The 19,116-nt window shown below is 34.5% G+C and overlaps 1 long non-coding RNA gene and 1 other non-coding gene across 2 annotated transcripts; both read right to left on the bottom strand.

The window, feature by feature from the left end:
- Positions 1-7,239: 7,239 nt before the first annotated feature.
- LOC145055314 (uncharacterized) lies at positions 7,240-17,234 on the bottom strand. The gene is made up of 4 exons (XR_013685137.1): positions 17,108-17,234; positions 7,934-8,007; positions 7,726-7,856; positions 7,240-7,543 (listed from the first exon to the last, which is right to left on the bottom strand). It is a non-coding gene; the product is annotated as an uncharacterized LOC145055314 (long non-coding RNA).
- On the bottom strand, positions 16,662-16,744 carry LOC145055831 (small nucleolar RNA SNORD25). Its single transcript, XR_013685381.1, has one exon. It is a non-coding gene; the product is annotated as a small nucleolar RNA SNORD25 (small nucleolar RNA).
- Positions 17,235-19,116: the final 1,882 nt, after the last annotated feature.

Below are 19,116 nucleotides of genomic sequence, written 5' to 3'. Positions count from 1 at the left end.
AGGAACTCCATTGCATATTTTTGACTCTTTCTTGACCTGATTAGGTCCGGTTCCTTCAAGAACAAGATATTTCCTTTGTATTTACTATTTATGCATTTTTTTACTTGGATATTTTTCAACCATAATGCATACGGTAATTGAATCTTGAATTCCAATTCTATCGGAATGGAATCATTAATTTCAATTCTGTTGGAATGGAATATGGATATTTTCTCACTGATTTATGCATGCTCTACACTTCTCGGTTATTGGTTTTTGTGCAATTCATAAGTCCGTATATTTTTTAAAAGGAATTTAGTTTTTTATTTTTCATATCCTAATGCATTATTGGATTCTAAACTACAATTGGATTTGTTTTCACAAAAGTTGATACTTGAAGAACGAACCACAAAATTGAAAGTGATTCTTGGCAACATTATTCTTTTAGAATATATTAGTGTCTCTGTTAGATTTGAATGTTTTTTCCCGATTTGAAAGTTTTTTTAGTTTATTCTTTAACAATAAATGTAATTCTTAGCAATTGTTACCCGTATTCTATAAGAATTAATGAAATTTTTGTTTTTATTCTACAATTGATGGTTCAAGAATTTGTTATTCTACAAGAAGTTTTTAAAGTCATGATCAAGAAATAGGTTCTAGATTTTTTTTATTATTTTATAATTCAAAAATATTCTTATTTTTTAATATACTCAAAAACATATTCTGTCAGAATGTCTGAATTAAAATAATTATAATTCGTAAAACCGGATTTTTAAAATTATTAGAATCTATCATCCCTTAAAATATGCAATTTTCCTTTATTAAATCTATATTAATTGACTAAAATACCCTTGTAATTAAATTAGATGTATTTTTCAATTATATTTAATTCAATAATATGTATTAATCAATTTCTTAAAATATGTAAAATGATTGGTCCACAGTCATTCCTACATCCATACAATAATTAGTTAGAATACAATAACCTAAGCTTATATATATATATATATATATATATATATATATATATATATATATATATATATATATATATATATATATATATAAATGACAATTTTGTAATTTTAATGTATTGTCCCGTCTTGTACTAGTCAAATCAATCGTTGGATATATAATATTTTTAAGTCCTACTATTTACTTCAGTTCTATTCGGTCCATATACCAAACGCTACCTAAAGGGACTACAATCTAGAGGTGAGCTTTTGAACCTCTAAATCGGACGTGGACTGGTTTTCTGGAATAGGACTAGTTCTGACAAAATCGATAATCAGAGAAGGGTTTTTAGGCTTCATTCATATTTTAATACAGAATACACTGAGACTATATATAATAGCAAAATAGATCAACTAGGAAACAATAAACCATAAAGATAGAAGATATGAACGGAAGAAATAAAAGGAATATAATCCAATACTCCTCCTCAAGTCGGAGCGTGTAAGTTCCGAGCGCCCAACTTGCCAAGGAGAAATTGTAATTGTTGCGCCCCTAAGCCTATGGTGAGAAGATCAATAACTTGTGATTTAGTGTCGACAGAACGTAGAACAATTTCTTTGGTGTCAATATGCTGGCGAACAAAAAAACAATCCATCTCCACATGTATTGTCCGTTCGTGAAAAACAGAATTGGTAGCTATATGACAAGCAAATTGATTGTCAAGGAAAAGAGGAGTAGGTACAGTAATGTTTTCATCAAACTCTTTCAGCAACCATCTAACCCATAAAACTTCACTAACTGTCGACGCCATGGATCGGTATGCAGCTTTGGTTGAAGAACGGGAAACCACATAATGCTTCTTTCTTTTCCAAGAGATAGGTGCACCTCCAAATAACAACACGTAACCTGTTTTATATCGTTGAGGAAGAGGTCAACCTAACCAATCAGAGTCACAATATGCCAAGAGATCATTACCACATTCTCATGGAAGAAGGACTCCTTGACCTGGAGTGGCTTTTAGGTACCGAAGCACTTAGACAACTGCATTTAGATGAGACTGTCGCGGATCTGCAACAAATTGACTTAATATATTCACCGCGTAGGCTACATCTGGTCTAGTTGCCTACAGATAGAGTAACCTCCCAGCAATTCTTCGATATTGACTAGCATCTACCTTCGACTCCTTCTCACCCTTGTCTAGTTTTAAATTTTGTTTAATGGGAAATGAACTAGGCCGACACCCTTGCATACCACAATCATCAAGAATATCAAGGATGTACTTCCGTTGACTTAGAACTAAGCCTTCTGGAACACAAGTGACCTCTATTCCAAGGAAATATTTGAGATTTCCAAGGTCTTTTATGTTGAATCGTTTGTCAAGTACTTCTTTCGTTTCTTGTATTTTGTTGGTATCATTCCCCATAATGATGACATCATCAACGTAAATGAGAGCAGCTATAAGGACATTTTCCTGTCGTAATATGAACAACAAATGGTCTGCTTTTGACTGTTTAAATCATAGCTCAAGAAGGGCATTGCTAAATTTTTATACCAGTTTCGAGAAGCTTGTTTCAATCCATACAATGACTTTCTGGCCTATATATTTTCATTTCTCATTCTTTAGCAAATCCTTGAGGGATCTTCACGTACACTTCTTCGTCCAAGTCACCATGTAAGAAAGAATTGTTGACGTCTAGTTGTTGTATGGACCAATTTCTTTTAACAACAGCAGCAAGCAAAGTACAAACACTGACAAGTTTAGCAACTAGAGCGAAGGTATCATGATAATCCACGCCCTCCATTTGTGTGAAACTTATGGCAACCAGACGAGCTTTGAATCTATCTACTTCTCCATTTGGTTTGCATTTTATTTTGTATACCCATTTTGAATCAATAGCGTGTTTTCCTTCTGGTAAGTCTTCGATGGTCCAGGTATTGTTTTCTTCGAGTTCCCTAACCTCTCTTTTCATGGCATATTTCCATCTCTCATCTTTGACTTCTTGATGGAAATATTTTGGCTCGTCGATAAAACCAATGGCATCTAAGAAAACTTTGTGAGAGTTAGAGAAATTATCATATTAAACATACATGGTTAAGGGGTATACCGTGGAAGAGCTTTGAGTTGGCGGGGTGCATGCAGGGTCGACCGAATGGGGCAGCTGAACAACATAATCTTGCAAGTGATGTGGTTATGGTTTGGTTCGTTGAGGCCATGAGTGTTCAACGGTTTGCTTGATGTCACTGTTATTGGTAGAGTTATGTTCACTTTCCACTTCATGCATGTGTTGGGCCTCGTTGTCATGCGAAAAATCAGGATCATCACTTGAAGGGGTGTGTTGATTTTCGCTAGAGTCTAAATCATGTTCTTTATCATTAGGAACCTTATAAGGCACGATTTCATCGAAATAATCACCTCGAATTGCCTCGCTTTCAGTTTTTATGAAATGGAATTTTGTTTCATCATGAAATCTCACGTCTCTTGATACCGCCATCCTTCTCTTCTCAATGTCATATATTTTATAACCCTTTGTACCCATTGGATATGCTAAGAATATCCCTGGTCTCCCCTTCATTTCAAACTTGTCTCCTTTGGTTTTTGTGTTTCTGTAGTAAGCTAGACAACCGAAAACCTTCATGAAGTCGTAGTTAGGTTTTTGACCAAAAACGATTTCATATGGGGTTTTGTTGTCAATCACACAAGATGGTAGTCGATTTTTGATATAGGTGGCAGTCAAGACACCCTCACCCCAAAAGCGTTGAGGAAGTTTTGCTTGAAACCTTAAGGCTCGTGCCGTCTCAAGGAGGTGTCGATGCTTCCGCTCAACGAATTCGTTCTATTGAGGCGTGTTAGGATAGGAGGTCGTAAGTTTGATCCCCTATTCATTATAGAAGTTCAGCATATCATTCGAGGTAAACTCACCGCCATTGTCGTACCTGATCTTCTTAACTTTTTTCTCAAATTAATTCTTTTTCATTCTACTGAAATCGTCAACTATAGTAAAAAAAATAACCAGCTCCTGATAAAGGAGTACGGTATTTACCCAAAATGTCACAATGCAATAACTCAAAACAACCACTAGTTTTAATTTCAGTGTTTGAAAAAGGAAGCCTTGTGTGTATGGCTTTAGACAAGAATCACATTGTTTATTAAAAGAAAAACCACTAAGAGACTTGATTTTGGTAAGATTTTCGTTTGGAGCGTGACCTAGCCTTTTGTACCAAATGTCTCCCATCGTCGTCATTGCTTTTATAGAATTTTCAAGGATTCTCATTCGGTACATACCCCTCTTGCAATCACCCACACCAATCAAGTCGCTGATTTGGAGTGCTTTCACGTCGGACTGGCATGGTGGTCTTGAAGGTCGCTGCCTCCACTGAAGGTTTCTTGTCACTAGAAATAGCTTTTTGCCGCTCGTTCTCCGCAACAAGGCGGTAAGCGTTCCCCAAATTAGGAATCAGATTGGTAGTCAAAATCAGGGTCCAAATGATGGAGAATTCGTTATCAAGACCCATGAGGAATTCGTACAATTTTTCTTTGTCTCTCGGTTGGCTTAGGTTTTGGTGACGTCACACTTGGATCCACTGCAAGTGCAACGGGGTAAGGGCAACACAGATTGCAACTCGTCCCATATGGCTTGGAGCTTGGTGTAGTATCACGGACGCCCCATTCTGGTGTGTATCTGCCAGTGTTCGCTTAATTTCGTAGGCACGATGAGCACTCTCCTTTCCGAATCGTTCTTGAAGGTCCGACCAAATGTCTGAAGCGGTATTAGCGTAATCGAGGAAGGATTGAGTGTAAAGGATTCGTAAGGCATCATTATAGTCCCTGATTGATTTAAGAAAAGATAAGTGTTCAAAAGATATGTGTAGGATCAAAGATATGTCGTGGTGTCACTACCACGTTGTGGTGATTCTTCACTTGCCTTTTTCAACTCGTTATACTTTCTTTCTTCCAGTAGCTTCTCTAGCTCTTGTATCTTATGTTCAACATCAAAATATCCTTTTTGTAGAACCACGTACCCCTCAGTTTCCTTTTCCTTCCATCCTCCAAGATCTTTCTCTAAAATTTCATCAAACACATCTACCGAGAAAGCCATATTATCACTTATCCTTGAGTGTTGGATCACTCTATTAACTCAAAAGGTGACCGCTTCTTCTCCAACTCGAATAGTGAGTTTGGATTCTCTTATATCAATTAACGATCGGGTGGTGCTCAAAAAGGGCCTTCCAATAATAATTGGGACTTGTTCGTCTTCCTCCATGTCTAACATAATGAAATATGCGAGAAAAACTAATTTGTCAACTTTAACTAATAATTCTTCACAAATTCCTCCTGGAAAGGTCACTGTTTTGTTACCAAAGTGTATGGTCATGCGGATTGGTCTTGGTTCCGAGAGGTTAAGCTTCTTGAAGAATGAATATGGCATTAAGTTGACACTTGCTCCCGAATCGGATCGAGCGTGGCTTGTGGATAGATTCCCGAATTGGCATGGAAGTGTTAAGCTTCCCGTATCACCTATATTCTTCGGTAGCATATTCAACATCGCACCTGAGCAAGTTTCATTGAGTACTACCTTAGATATTTCTCCCATATTCTTCCAGTTTGTTAGGAGATCTTTAAGGAAATTTGCATACTTTGGTATTTAAGTTAAGGCTTCAAGGAACAAAATATTGATTTCAAGGGATTTGATGTGATCTACGAACATTTGGTAGTCATCAACATTCTTATCTTGTCTTGCTCTACTGGGGAAGGGGAGCAGTGGGCGGAATGGCTTAACGGGTTCAACACTTTCTTTTCAGGTGCTTGCCACATCGTGGTGTCATAACCATCTCATGGTGACTGTTTAAATTCCTTTTCTTTAATTGCTTCTTGGCCTTCCTGCTCATCATTCAAGTTATTTCTGTTAATAGGAGTCATATGAGTAACAATTTTCCCACTTCTAGTTGTAATGGATTGGATATGAGCTCATTTCGGGTTTTGTTCGGTGTTTCCTGGAAGTGTGTCCAGTAATCTTTCATTAAATTATTTGGATAGTTGCCCAATTTGTTGCTTAATATTCTTGATTGCAACTTATTGATTTCTAAGTATTGCTTCAATATCTTCGTGTCTCTTTTCCAATGGGGCAACAAAATGAGCAATCATTGTCTCGAAATCGGGTTTCTTTTGGGAGTTGGTTCCTCTCTTTGGTAAAAGCCTTTTACTTTTTGCTCATACTTCTCTTCCTTGCCTTTCTTGTACTCATCATATGGTAACCACTTCTTTTTTGGGATTTCTCCAGTCTTCATCATAACGATCACAGCTTGAGTAGCAAGGTTGAACCTTTTCCATTCTCATCAAGATCACAGTCTCTAGTTAAATGCAGCCCATTACAGTTTTCACACCCCACTCATATAGCATGAATTGTTTGATCCATTCTAGTCATCCTCCTATCCATGTTATGTAATATTTCTAAGACCGCAGACATGTGCTCCGAAGCTGCGTTTGTCGTTCCCCTAGTTGCATCATGTCGAGGGTTATGGTATTCTCGATGTTTAGAAAATTCATCGATTAGTTCCTTGATTGTGGTTGGTGCTTTCTTTGTTAGTGGCCCTTGATTGTGGTTGGTGAGTTTTTCTCAATATAATATGTGTGACATTGTATGCCTTCAGTTAGATGATAGATGTTTGACCAATTAGGTTATAGTTGGACTGTATCATAATATGTATGAAAGACTATAGATGGACTACATCAGTTATATGAAAGATTGTAGGTTGACTATAATAATTACATGAATGACTATAGTTGGACTATAATAGTCAATACTATACTTGGACTATAGCAATAATATGTGGATGTAAGACTATGGTTGGACTATAGAATCCACACATGTATGGTGGAATATGTGATATCTTGGGGAACTCACTAATCTTTGTGCTAACTCATTAAATTTAAATGCCTTCCGGGTAGTTCTAGTAACAAGGGGAAGAGTGTCGACTAACTTTAATGCATCCATGGGATTTATTTTTAGAGAATTTTGTTGAAATGCTTTTACATGATGACTATGATTTGTTATTACTCAACTTTTTAAACATGATGTGATATGTTTTAAACAAATGAATGTTTTATCATACTTTGGGAAATGGTTTTTGGTTGATAACTCTTATTCTAAAAATAAAAATTTGGTTGAAAATTTAGAATGTTACAACTATATTATGGAAAGTCGGAAATGTTTGACAATATGGTTTCACAAGCGTATTCTTCGATTTTTTGGAGAAACAATAGATGTAAGTCAGGGCCGGTCTAAGCCATTTTGGGGCCGGGGAAAATTGAAAACCATGCCCTATTTTTTACTTTTAAAATGGATGGAATAAAATATGACAATTTAAAACAATAAGCAAGTAATCCCACTTTTTCTTTCTACATCTATCCAACTTTTACATCAAAAAAAAAATTCATCTATGATACCTATAATCACCATTAATGTCAAACTTTTGGTTTTTACCATTAATGTTATCAGACCCACAATGCAAATATATAAACTAAGTGAATTGGCAAAATTATCATGAACAATATCGTTAGTTCAGTAGTTCATAATTGATCCCTCCTATTGATTCTCCTCTTTCAATTTACCTACACAAAAAATCAAAAAATATATATATATATAACTAAAAAAATCAGTACACATTAGAGTAGATGTAAAGGGGGCATAAAATTTGAAAACAACACCAAAAGATGCATCATTAAGGCAAAACCGAGGACAAACAAAAAATTTAAGCATGACAATCAATCTAAAGAAGCAAACAAGAAGGTACCTCGAAAACAGAAACCAATCGAAAGCAATGAGAAATGTCGATAACAGGGAAAAAAGCACAACAATAGCAAAGCTAGTGCAAGGGGAAAAGTAGTCCATAATGGCCAAAAATCCAATAGCTAATAGATCATCCTGAAATTAAGAGAAAAATCATATAAACACTTCCATCTTAGGAGCAAAACTGCAAAACATCGTAGAGAAAGACATACCATATCAGGAGCCAGATGGAGCCAAGGGCATTACCATCTACATGGTCAAATGATGGGTCAGGGTAAAGAGCACCCTAAATACGAACAACATGAAAATTTTATCACTGAAGCACTACAAATAGATAAAGAAACAATGTGACGGTTTTTTTATTTCCTGCTCATGCATTTATGCTTTGTCTTCTTGAAATTTGTTGTGAAGCTGTGTATTATGAGGAGACAAAAAATAGTCATAATTGCTTATTGAAAATTAAAACGTCGTCTCTTGGAAAGTTGGCATTGTATTAGATTAACAAGTGAAATATATAAAATTCCAAAATATATAAAGGAAAAGTTTTGAACACGGGATTTCACAAAACTCAACTAAGGCGCCTTAACCATATAAACCAAACGTATGTGTGTGTATCTGTTCCATCCTACATAATAAATGAAAGTTTTTTTGTCACATGTCACTTTCTTATTGATTTCGCCACATGTCATTTTCTAGGAATTTTAGAATTATTTTTTCCACTTGTCAATTTATGATGATTTCCATTTTTATTTAACTGCCACATCACTATATTAATTATGGGAATTAGAATGGAAATGCCAATGCCAACTATAATGAAAGGACCCATTTCATAATTTAACATTATTACTCCAAGTTACTCCAAAACATGCTACATGCATATTCATAAACATATTTTATAGATATATGATCTTATTACAAAAGACTGGATACAAACCGATTAACGAGGTTTTTACAAAGTTATATATATATATATATATATATATATATATATATATATATATATATATATATATATATATATTACATAATTTCCCACTAATTTATACACTAAATACAAAAGCTATAATATCATCTATTCTACATCTTCTAATAGTATTTAACTATAATGGATGCTTATCACCTGCAATAATTTAAACACTGAGAGGGTAAACGATGACACTCAGTGAGTTCAATAATAGATACAATATAACGTTATGCCATATATATACATCAATATGGCAGAAGCAAAGAGGAACAAGGAACAACAAAGACATATGTGAGTCACGTGACAAACTTTCCATATCAATCAATGATTTGATTCAAAGATATACAATCAATGAGATACAACAATTTCAACTTGATATACATCAATAAAGCTTCAACCCTAATGGCACAGAAGACATACAATTTCTGATTAACATTTTGGTAGATTTTACAGGCTTTTAGCCCTATCTAACCTTCTGCCAATGCCATAGTGGTAGAAGTCATTCTCTTACGAGACATGCTCTACACTGCCAGAGGTTACATACCAATACCATTGTGATACTAGTCATTTCACTGATCACATGGTCAAAGGTATAGCTTTGCTACCATAATAGCACGAGAAAATAACACGGAAAAGCACATAGCACATATAACACATAACATACAATTGTTCCTATATATTGAACTCACCGTGAATTAACTGGAGGTTAAAATAGTAATTTGGGCAGCACTTCGTTCTAATAAGTAAGTTTCTTCGATGAAAACCGGGAGCTTTATTGAAATCGGGTCTTGCGAGGGTTGAGCTTCAAACCGAAAAGATAAATTTATCGGGGTCTTCGGGCACTTCAGGATGTTTTTCAGGTGTTTGGTAGGTTCCCGGGACTTCGGGGGTCGTAAAGAAGTTTATGGGAGTGAAAAATGTGAAAAAGGTGTAAAAAGTGTGAATTTTCCAACCAAAACCGGGAGGGTTCGCACCCTCTATATATAGCTGCAAGGCTCGGATCCGGAGGGAAGAGGAGAAGCCACGCGGCAGCTTAGCAGGCGAGGGGGAGGGCACGTGTCGGATGCGAGGCGAGGCACGCGTCATCTTTGGACGACTCTACGGATGCTACACGCGTCAGAAGCTGATTGGACTCTACGGACGACTCTACAGATACAACTAGCAAGGTCTAAAACAAAGGGTGAATGTGAACTCGTATGTAACCATGCTGATCGACAATAGAGTATCCGATGACCCTCCAGGTCACGCGTAGAGGTAGTGGCAGTAGTAGTAGTGGCTTCATGTCACCCATGGGCCTTACCAGCGCGGACTGTAGCTAGTAGTCAGGGTGTGGGAGTGTCAGTCCCGTATAGATCTATACACATGATGTTCGCTCTCCTTCCCGGAGACACTGGTTACACGGCATTGGCGCTATGAAGCGTCTTAGAGAGAAATAGTGTGTCACATTCTAAAGTAAGAGAGAGAGAGAGAGAGGTAGAGAGAGATAGGGTGAGAGATAGAGAGAAAAATAGAGTCTCCTAACTATTCCTATATTAGTTACTAGTGTCTCTGATCTATGAGTGATGAGTAGGAGAGTGTCCTTGCTACCCAAGGAACATGTATTGACAGATGTAAACTTTTATGTCTATACATGTATACATAATATATAATTAACGATTAAACGACCATCGGACGGATATCTGATCCCACCATACCACATCCAAACGAGGAAAAGAAAATAGGGCGAACTAGCCTTCCCAAGTCCTTTAAACATTATTTATATAACTATACAAGTACAAGCATACATTTAACGACGTAGAAGCATTTAACAAAGTAGTAGCATTAACGAAGTAGTAGCGTTTAACGAAGTAGAAGCGTTTAAAAAAGTAGAAGCGTTTCACGAAGTAGAAGCGTTTAACGAAGTAGAAGCGTTTAACAAAGTAGAAGCATTTAACTAAGTAAGAGCATTTAATGAAGTAGAGGCATAACAAAGTAGTAGTATCTAACGAAGTAGAAGTATAAAAGCATGGAAGAAAACTTTGATCATGACTTGGTATTCTTTGGTAAAATAAGTTTGAAGACTTGAAAATCTTTCATAAACAAGTTTTGATTATAACTTTGATAAAACAATATAAGTAAAGAAAAACCTTTGTTTCAAATACTGTTGTAACTGGTTTTGAAGTAAAACATACAACGCGAGAGTCAAGTAAAGATGTTTTGGAAAAACATTTATAGTACCATACTTGGTAAAACAGCTGACAGTGTAATAAATCTTTGTGCATGCGGGTTATCAATCACATATGATTGATATGATAACTAGCATGTTTTAACTTGTATCCCCCCATAAAAGCATGTAAAAACATTTAAAAGGTTAATTCAGGGGTATGAACTCACCTGTTGTAAGCGGATCGAACGAAAGTGCCGGTTGGGTGCTCGGTGTCAAGTAAAGACTTGAACACACTTAGTGACCTATTAACATATGCTGACATATGTTTACATACAATTAGTAAATATAATACTAATTAAACACGTATACGCATCCTAAAATGCGGAAAACACTTTGGTCAAGTGCTAGGAGTGTCCCGGGTAACATCTAAGGGTGTGTATGGCCTAGTTAGGGAGTTTACCCTTCAAGAGTAAACTCTTTATAGATTTTACGGCCCTAAGACCATATCCACATGATTTTACGGCCGAAAACTCATGGTTGGTGTGTTCTTTGATGCATTCAGGTCTTATAACACTTGTGCAATTAGGCTAGGTTCAATTCTAGGGCTTATGAAGGGTTTAATGCCTCAAAATGGACCATTTGAGGAGTTTACGGTCCATTGACACTCCTTGAGGAGTTTACGGCCGTAAACACATGAGTTTACGGTCGTAAACTCATGTTTGGTCATTTCTTTTGTTGTTTGGTGGTTCTAACTCATGCATGTAAGGTTCTAGTCACTTTTATGAGCATAGGAAGGTGTTTAGGGCACTTAAACACCTTGGAAAGGTGTTTACGGTCTAAGAAGATGTTCTTAGGGAGTTTACTACCTTAAACATATGAGTTTACGGCAGTAAACTCATGGTAGTCCATAAATCATGTGTTTTGGTGATTGTAGGTTAAGCATACTAAGTTCTAGGTCCAATTCCAAGCCATACAAAGTGTTAAGGGCACTTTAACACCCTTCGGGGGTGTTTATGGTTTAAGAATGGGTTTTTACGGTCCAAGAACCTTCTTGGGACGTAAACTCAAGTGTGACATATTTTTGTATGCTTTGGTGCATATCATGAAGGAAAATAAGTGTCTATGCACTCAAGGAAGTTCATGGAAGCTCTTGGAGGTGTTTGAGGGGTAGTTTAACACTTAAACAAGTGTTTATGATCCATGGAGATGGGTTTGATGATTGCTCTACCAAATGGATGTAAAATCTGCCTATCTACATGGAAATCTACAAGATGTTTATGTCCAGCAACCCCAAGGCTACATGGTGAAAGAAAGATAGTGAACATAAGGTGAATAAGCTTCATATGGTACTTGTATGGATTGAAACAAGCTCCCAAAGCTTGGTTCAACCGAATTGGAGCTTATTTCATCAACAAATGATTTGAAAAGAGTAAATCAAAGCATACATTGTTCATTAAAAAACACACAGGTCGTAGAATTTTTTTTATAAACATCCATGTAGATTACTTGCTCTGCCCTGGAGATGATGAGAATAGGGTGAAAGATTTCAAAGTCTCAATGAAGAAAGAAATTGAGATGATTGATCCAGAAAAAATGAGAGATTTCTTAGGTATAGAAGTAATTCACACCGCCTCTAGTATTTATCTTTACTATATTATTAAACATATTGCCTATTTCTTGAAAATTAAGAGGTATAACTCTTATAACACCATGTACAATCATATTAAGCTTAGAATCCAAGCGTGTACGCCATTTATCATCTTAACTTACGTTCTTAAGTTCTTCTACTATGTATAGATGCTGGAAAACCCTAATATCGTTCATCAACCGTCGTTTCTCCCAGATCTCACCCGTCTCCCTCCTTATGCTCTTCAATCTTTGGCAGCCTCCGTTACCACCACCCTCCTGCCGTTACCTTCACTGACATCCGTTGTCTGCTTCTACCTTATGTCGAGATGAGAAACCCTAACTCTATCTCGCTGCCACCATCGCAGTCCATTCAGTGGAAATCCTAACCCTAAAGTGGCTCCACCATCGCCACCAGACATCTCACACTATAAACCGGATTGAGGTGGGTTATTCAAGAGTTTCATTATGCTCTTACTCTATTTTTTCCATTGATGGATTTGTTGAATGTTTCATACAGGACTTTGTTCAGCTTATTTCTATGCTTTTGGATGATGTTAGTCAATCCCGATTCTGTGAATTATTATAACCAGGTGTGTTTGGGTAGTCTATTAGAACTATACTCAATTTTTGATGTCAATTTCATGAATCAGATGCGATGTATATATGGTTCATGATCATATGGAAATTGGATGATTTTCTTAATTCTCACATTCTTCTTTCTCAACAGATTTTGTGTAATTTGGTTTATGGTGGCAGCGAAACATCCATTTATGTCAAAGTTGAAAGCAAAGGTGTGTAATGTGTATCTCTTGTTCTAATTCTCTCAATCTTTATTATTTTTTTAAAATCTGCATCCACATCAAATGTTGCAGGTAAGAGTACCAATATTGAAAGGTGAAAAAAGGGGCTCTTTGCTACAAGATCACCACATCCATGCCTAATTGGTCTTACAGTAGCAAAAGTAAGTTATATCGTGTAATTTGTGTTTAATAATCATTACAAGATATTAAAAACATTGATTCTGGTTCAAAAGTTTTTTTTATTTATGTTTTTGAGGTAAAATATATCACCACATTGTGTCAATTCCATTATGCATATGCACAAAACCCCTAAACTAAAGTAGGAATAAAACCTCTTTTTAACAGTTTTTATGAAGTGACTACATAAATTTATGAATTCTTTTTTTTGCACGGACACAACTTTTGTGGCATAATTGGGTTAAGGCTCAAGTTGAAAGACATGCGAGGTTACAGGTGGTTTCTTGATGTTGATTGTTTTTTTAATAATCATTAATATGACAAAAAAAATAACATGAATATTGTTTGAGCAGGATGCCTTGACTTGATTTTGTGGTGGTATGTGCAAAAGCATGATTAAGGTAACCATTATAAATAAATTATAATATGAAAAATCTCATAAGGCTTGGATTTATTTATTAAAATGTTGTAATGTGGTTATTTGTCAATTGCAGCCTTCGAGTCAGTCCTCCATAACCACCACATTCAAGGTAATAAAAATTAAGCAAAATGGTGTGCCTTTTTCATCTTGGGACCCAAGGAAAGCTCAACCAAATCAGTTACAGTATAAGGTTTTATATATAATTCTCTATCTTTTTCTCATCTATTATGTTTTTTATTGATTTTTTGTTCAGGATGTTCAAAAATCGACGCATCAACATACATGCATCGACAACATTCAACACCAACGTTTTTCTCTCTCTCTCTCTCTCTCTCTCTCTCTCTCTTGATCATGAAACCTGAAACATTTTTGTTGATTTGGTGACTAACATCCTCTTATTTCATTTCATTTGGATTCTATTTTGATTTCCTAAGTTTATGATAGATGAGAAATTTCAAACACCTCGTTAAGTACCTTAGAAGATAAATTTTCAACTTCTGATATTTTTCCCACGATCATGACGCAAGTTTGCATCTAAGCATGGCTTTAACTCATTTTTCCAGAAAATCCTTAATGATCAGAACAATACAATGACAACTTTTTATTTGGATTCTGTTTTGATTTCCTAAGTTTATGATAGATGAGAAATCAGTGATTCCTAGGACTTGACAAGTAGTTGCTTATTTCTTCCCGACTTGCATTTACAGGTTATTATTGGATCACAATCGGCCTTGACCATCCACAACCACCCCTATTACCCTCTCTACTCGAAAAGGTAATACATAAGTACTTCTTTCCTTATCTTCAGTATTTTTTTTCTTCTATATCTTATTTATAACTGAATACCTGGTTGTGCTAAATTTACCCTTTCAGTTTAGTATCTTTGAATGTTAATACTAATGGACTTTTTGTTTTTTAATTAGCTTTGACAGGGTTATGAACAGTTGAAATCAGATGCGATAGTCAGGCTATTTCAGTTATGGTCATTGATTTGTTTTCTTTTTAGCTGTTTTCTAGATTCGAGAACCTTAAATTTGGTATTTTCTTCCCAGGTTAATATAAAAAGATATGTTATTGTTCTTTTTATAGGCTTACAAAACATGCATTCCAAGTTTTTTACGAAATGTCTCATAAAAACTATGACCTAACTTTGCTATACTCATCTCTTGACTTGATATAGTTTATCTCACATTTTCTATTGGTTTTCCAAACTATTTTGGTTGTTTTTAATTTATTTTAGTAGTTCTAAATTTTGGAACTTTGGTCAACGGAATGCCAGTTACATGATTTGGGATTTCACAGTGAACCGGGTAGAAACAAAGATTTGTAAAGATTAACCTTTTGTATTTATTTAATTTCATCAGATTTGGAAACAAGATCTACAAAAAACTAGCTTTTATTTGTGTTCTTTTTCAATTTCACCAGATCTTCATTAGCATGAGATTTGGTTTTAATCCTTCTTCTCAAAAGTCATATTTTTCTTATTAATGCAATATACTTTGAGAACTATACCAAATTATAGAAATCAATCAATTTTTGATTTGGATATCATTAATCTCACTATAACAGTTTATGCTATGTTGCAAAACGTATTAATTATTGCAATTTGTCGATTCTAAATATAAGTGAAAGAAGGAAAACATAACATAATTTTTTTAATTTTTTTACAAATACACTTTTTAAAATTTAAAATAAAAAAAAAATCCTAAAAATATTAGTTTGAATTCGGTCGCTAAAATAAGCAAATGACTGTAATTATCTATAAACATTTAACATATTTTAGTCTCAAACTACACAATTACTTTTCTTTATACTCTTTATTTAGCTTTTATGTTGGGCCAAACAATAATCTTTTTGTGAGCTAAGATTTGGTTTTCAAGATTAATTTGTTTATATAATTTCTTTAAACTCATCCATTTTTATAATTAGCATTTAACTTAAGGTATCATTTTTCCTTACTTTATTATCATTTAAGAGTTGTTATGGATTCTAGATGAGGTCTTTCAATCACAATGAGAGAAACATCTGGAAACCCGACTTCATACCATGTTAGAGTTTCTCATAAACATTAACGATAATTGCTATCAATGAACATAAAAAATATGGTAAAAGTTTTTTTTAGCCAAACAACTTACTTAACCCAAAATAAAAACTTATTTTTTTTAGTTCTAGCTAGGTTGAGCAACCGGAACCAGGCACCACTTTATATGCATGGTTATCGGTTCCAAGCAAGCTACAATACCGGTTATGGTCTTTTCACCTATTATGTGAATAACCGGAAAGTTTAACAAACATAATCTGTAAAATTATTTAAAATATCATTAATCATTCGTTGAAATGGGATCAACACGATATCTTTCCAATATGTAGTTTAAGTACTTATACTTCATTTTAGACTATAATTTCATATTTATTATTATATATTCATTTAATGACACTTCACTAAAAACAAGGTATTATTATTATTTTAATATTAACTTAAAGAAGATAGGGCGGTTTCCAAGTTAGAAGTTACTATCTTGGATAGGGTTTTCATTTGATAGAAGTTAGAAGTTTCCAAGTTAGAAGTTACTATCTTCTAAAGCAAATTATATTTCATTTGATAGGGTTTTCATTACTAGAGATGGCAAAAAGCCCATATCCAATGGGGAACCCGATAACCGCACCCGTTTTGACTGGGGAATACTCAGGTTGACCCGGGTTGGTGACGAGGATGGAGAATACCCGAATAAAATTTGCCAATACTAAATTGTAGCAAATCCTCATTCACAGTATATAATTTATATAAATAAAATGAGGGAATCGAGACTCAGTCCCTTAGATGTTCATAAGTTGCGATCATTTTCGCAAGTCATTACAGGTCTGTATTGGCTCATCACAGTCACATTTTCCCCAAATTACAATAAAAAAGAAAATCCCGAAAAGTATAGTAAGTGGTTACTAATGATTGATTTGGAATGCTTCATATGTTTAACTTAATGAACATATATAGCTGCTTAAGTGTTCTCCAATGAAAATCGATTGAAGATTATAAAAATCTAAAAACAGCACGCTTAATTTTGCTTCAAGGGAACGAGTCAGACAGAAACTAATAAAATTCATGCCGACCAGATTAGCGAAGCCTTAGTGAATTCGCAGGAAAACATAAAAATTGGAAATAGATGCATTTCATTCGCATTGAGAAGGAGAGATAGGGCCATGAAACATATTTGATAAAGTTTAATTTAAAAAGAATACGAAGACGATTACCTTGTAGACTCCAACGGCGGAGAAATAATCAGATGTTTGATAAAACGTAAACCCTAATTGAAAGCTGAGTCTGGGAAAGAGGAAACGAGTTGTTATATAGAGGAAGGGCAACTGGTTAGATCCGATTGTTGATATAATAGACGGCTGAGATTAACAAGCTTGTTTCGATCCGGCCGATTAGGTTAAAGGTCTTCTGAACGGTTATTTATTTAAGATATTGAAATTTGAAAATTAAAAACCATAAAATAAAAAGAAGTCGTTGTAGCCCAGCGATATCAGGTGGTGCCCTTCCTCCTTGAGGTTGAGGGTTCAAGTCACGCCGTAGACATACTTGAAACAAGTGTTGTTAGGTTAGGAGTATATTAGATTTACTGATTAAAAAAAAATAACAGTAATATTTTTTAAATATATTAACTTTGTAATGCATAGTACATACTGTGCGAATTCAATGTTGTACAGTGACCTACATTTTTATTTTTATTTTTTTGGTTGGCAATATTTTTGCTAAATATTTTTTGTTTAACTTTGTAATGTGTAGTACATACTGTACGAATTCAATGTTGTACAGTGACCTACATTTTTATTTTTATTTTTTTGGTTGGCAATATTTTTGCTAAATTTTTTTTGTTTAAGTTTTAAAAAACTTAATAGGATAATGTTAATCGTTTAAAATTGCAATAATGATTTCAAAAAGCTAATTTATTTTTTGATTCGTACATATTTAGTCGTTGAGTTTTTTTTATATCTATATTTTTTTATTGAACTTAAAGTGTTTAAAAAATATTTGTATGACTTGTTATAGTATGTTTCCGACATATTTGGCGGTTCCAACAAGTCTCCAGCCAACAATGCTTTTCCGGAAATATTTCGATCATCTCTTCCGACCACCATTAAAATTGTTCATTCTTCATCGTCTTCAACCTACAAGTGACCATTATAACCGAGACCACCATTAAAACTGTTTACAGTTGATAACATATTGTTGAATTAAAAATTTCTGACAAAATTGCAACTTTCTAATTCATCAATTTTATTGGTTATTTGAATCAATTATTTTCTTATGAAATTGCAACTTTCTAATTCATCAGTTTTAAAAATGTTGTTTGGTTGTTCATCTTTAGTTTTCACAATTTTGTTTCTAGATTCATTACAAAAACTTGAGATTAATCTTGGCAAGATTTAACGGCATTTTTGTAAAAGTACATATACCCCTTGTAATTCCCAATATCATAGATTTCTTATTAGCATCATTACATGATGACTTTGCATTTTACTCTTTTGTTTTAGATTGTAGTTTATCCTATTATTCTACCAAAAATAAAGTCATAAAACTATTTGTTTAGAACATCAAAAACATGACTTGCTTTAATGGTAAGCTTGTATAGAGAAGGAGAATAAGCAATAAATATGAGTTCTCAGACACTTTTTCTTGATAAAAGTATAATCCAGGATCAATTTCCAAGAAGCTATCAAGACCCATGTTAGGTAAATGGAGCTGAAATTTGAAATGGAACTCTAGGATCAAGATTTGAAGCATACATAAGAATTTAAGGTTTCGATGATCAAAATGTCTAGAAGTTAATTGGTGTTAATTTGATACAAGTGTCCATTAATGATTTTGTAATCAATAAACTGCATGTTGATCGACTTAGAAATTTTGAGTTGCTAATTGGTGTGTTGTTGATTTGTTTTGTTATTTATGGCATCTCCATTACCAGGGGTATTTTGGGTACAAAAATATAATATGTATGTTTTCTTCAGCAACTTCATCCATCACTGCATAGAACGGCAGGGTAAAATGGTCATTTTCATCAATCAGCACATTCAGTCGGATATACAATCAAACAACATGGTTTTTTACTCACGCATGATTTCTTGCCCAGACAGACCTTTCCTAGTCAACACTTAGCAACTATCAAACGAGACCTTAGTTTTCACTAACTAATAATGTGAGTTATAACTCGCTCTCTCACTAGATTATATATGCATGTTTATATGTGATTACGTTA

The sequence above is a fragment of the Lactuca serriola genome, chromosome 5, assembly GCF_051521515.1.
Source record: "Lactuca serriola cultivar US96UC23 chromosome 5, Lser_US96UC23_V15, whole genome shotgun sequence".
NCBI lineage: Eukaryota > Viridiplantae > Streptophyta > Magnoliopsida > Asterales > Asteraceae > Lactuca > Lactuca serriola.
Note: the sequence above shows the minus strand (reverse complement) of the source record. Positions and strands in the feature narration are given on the sequence as shown.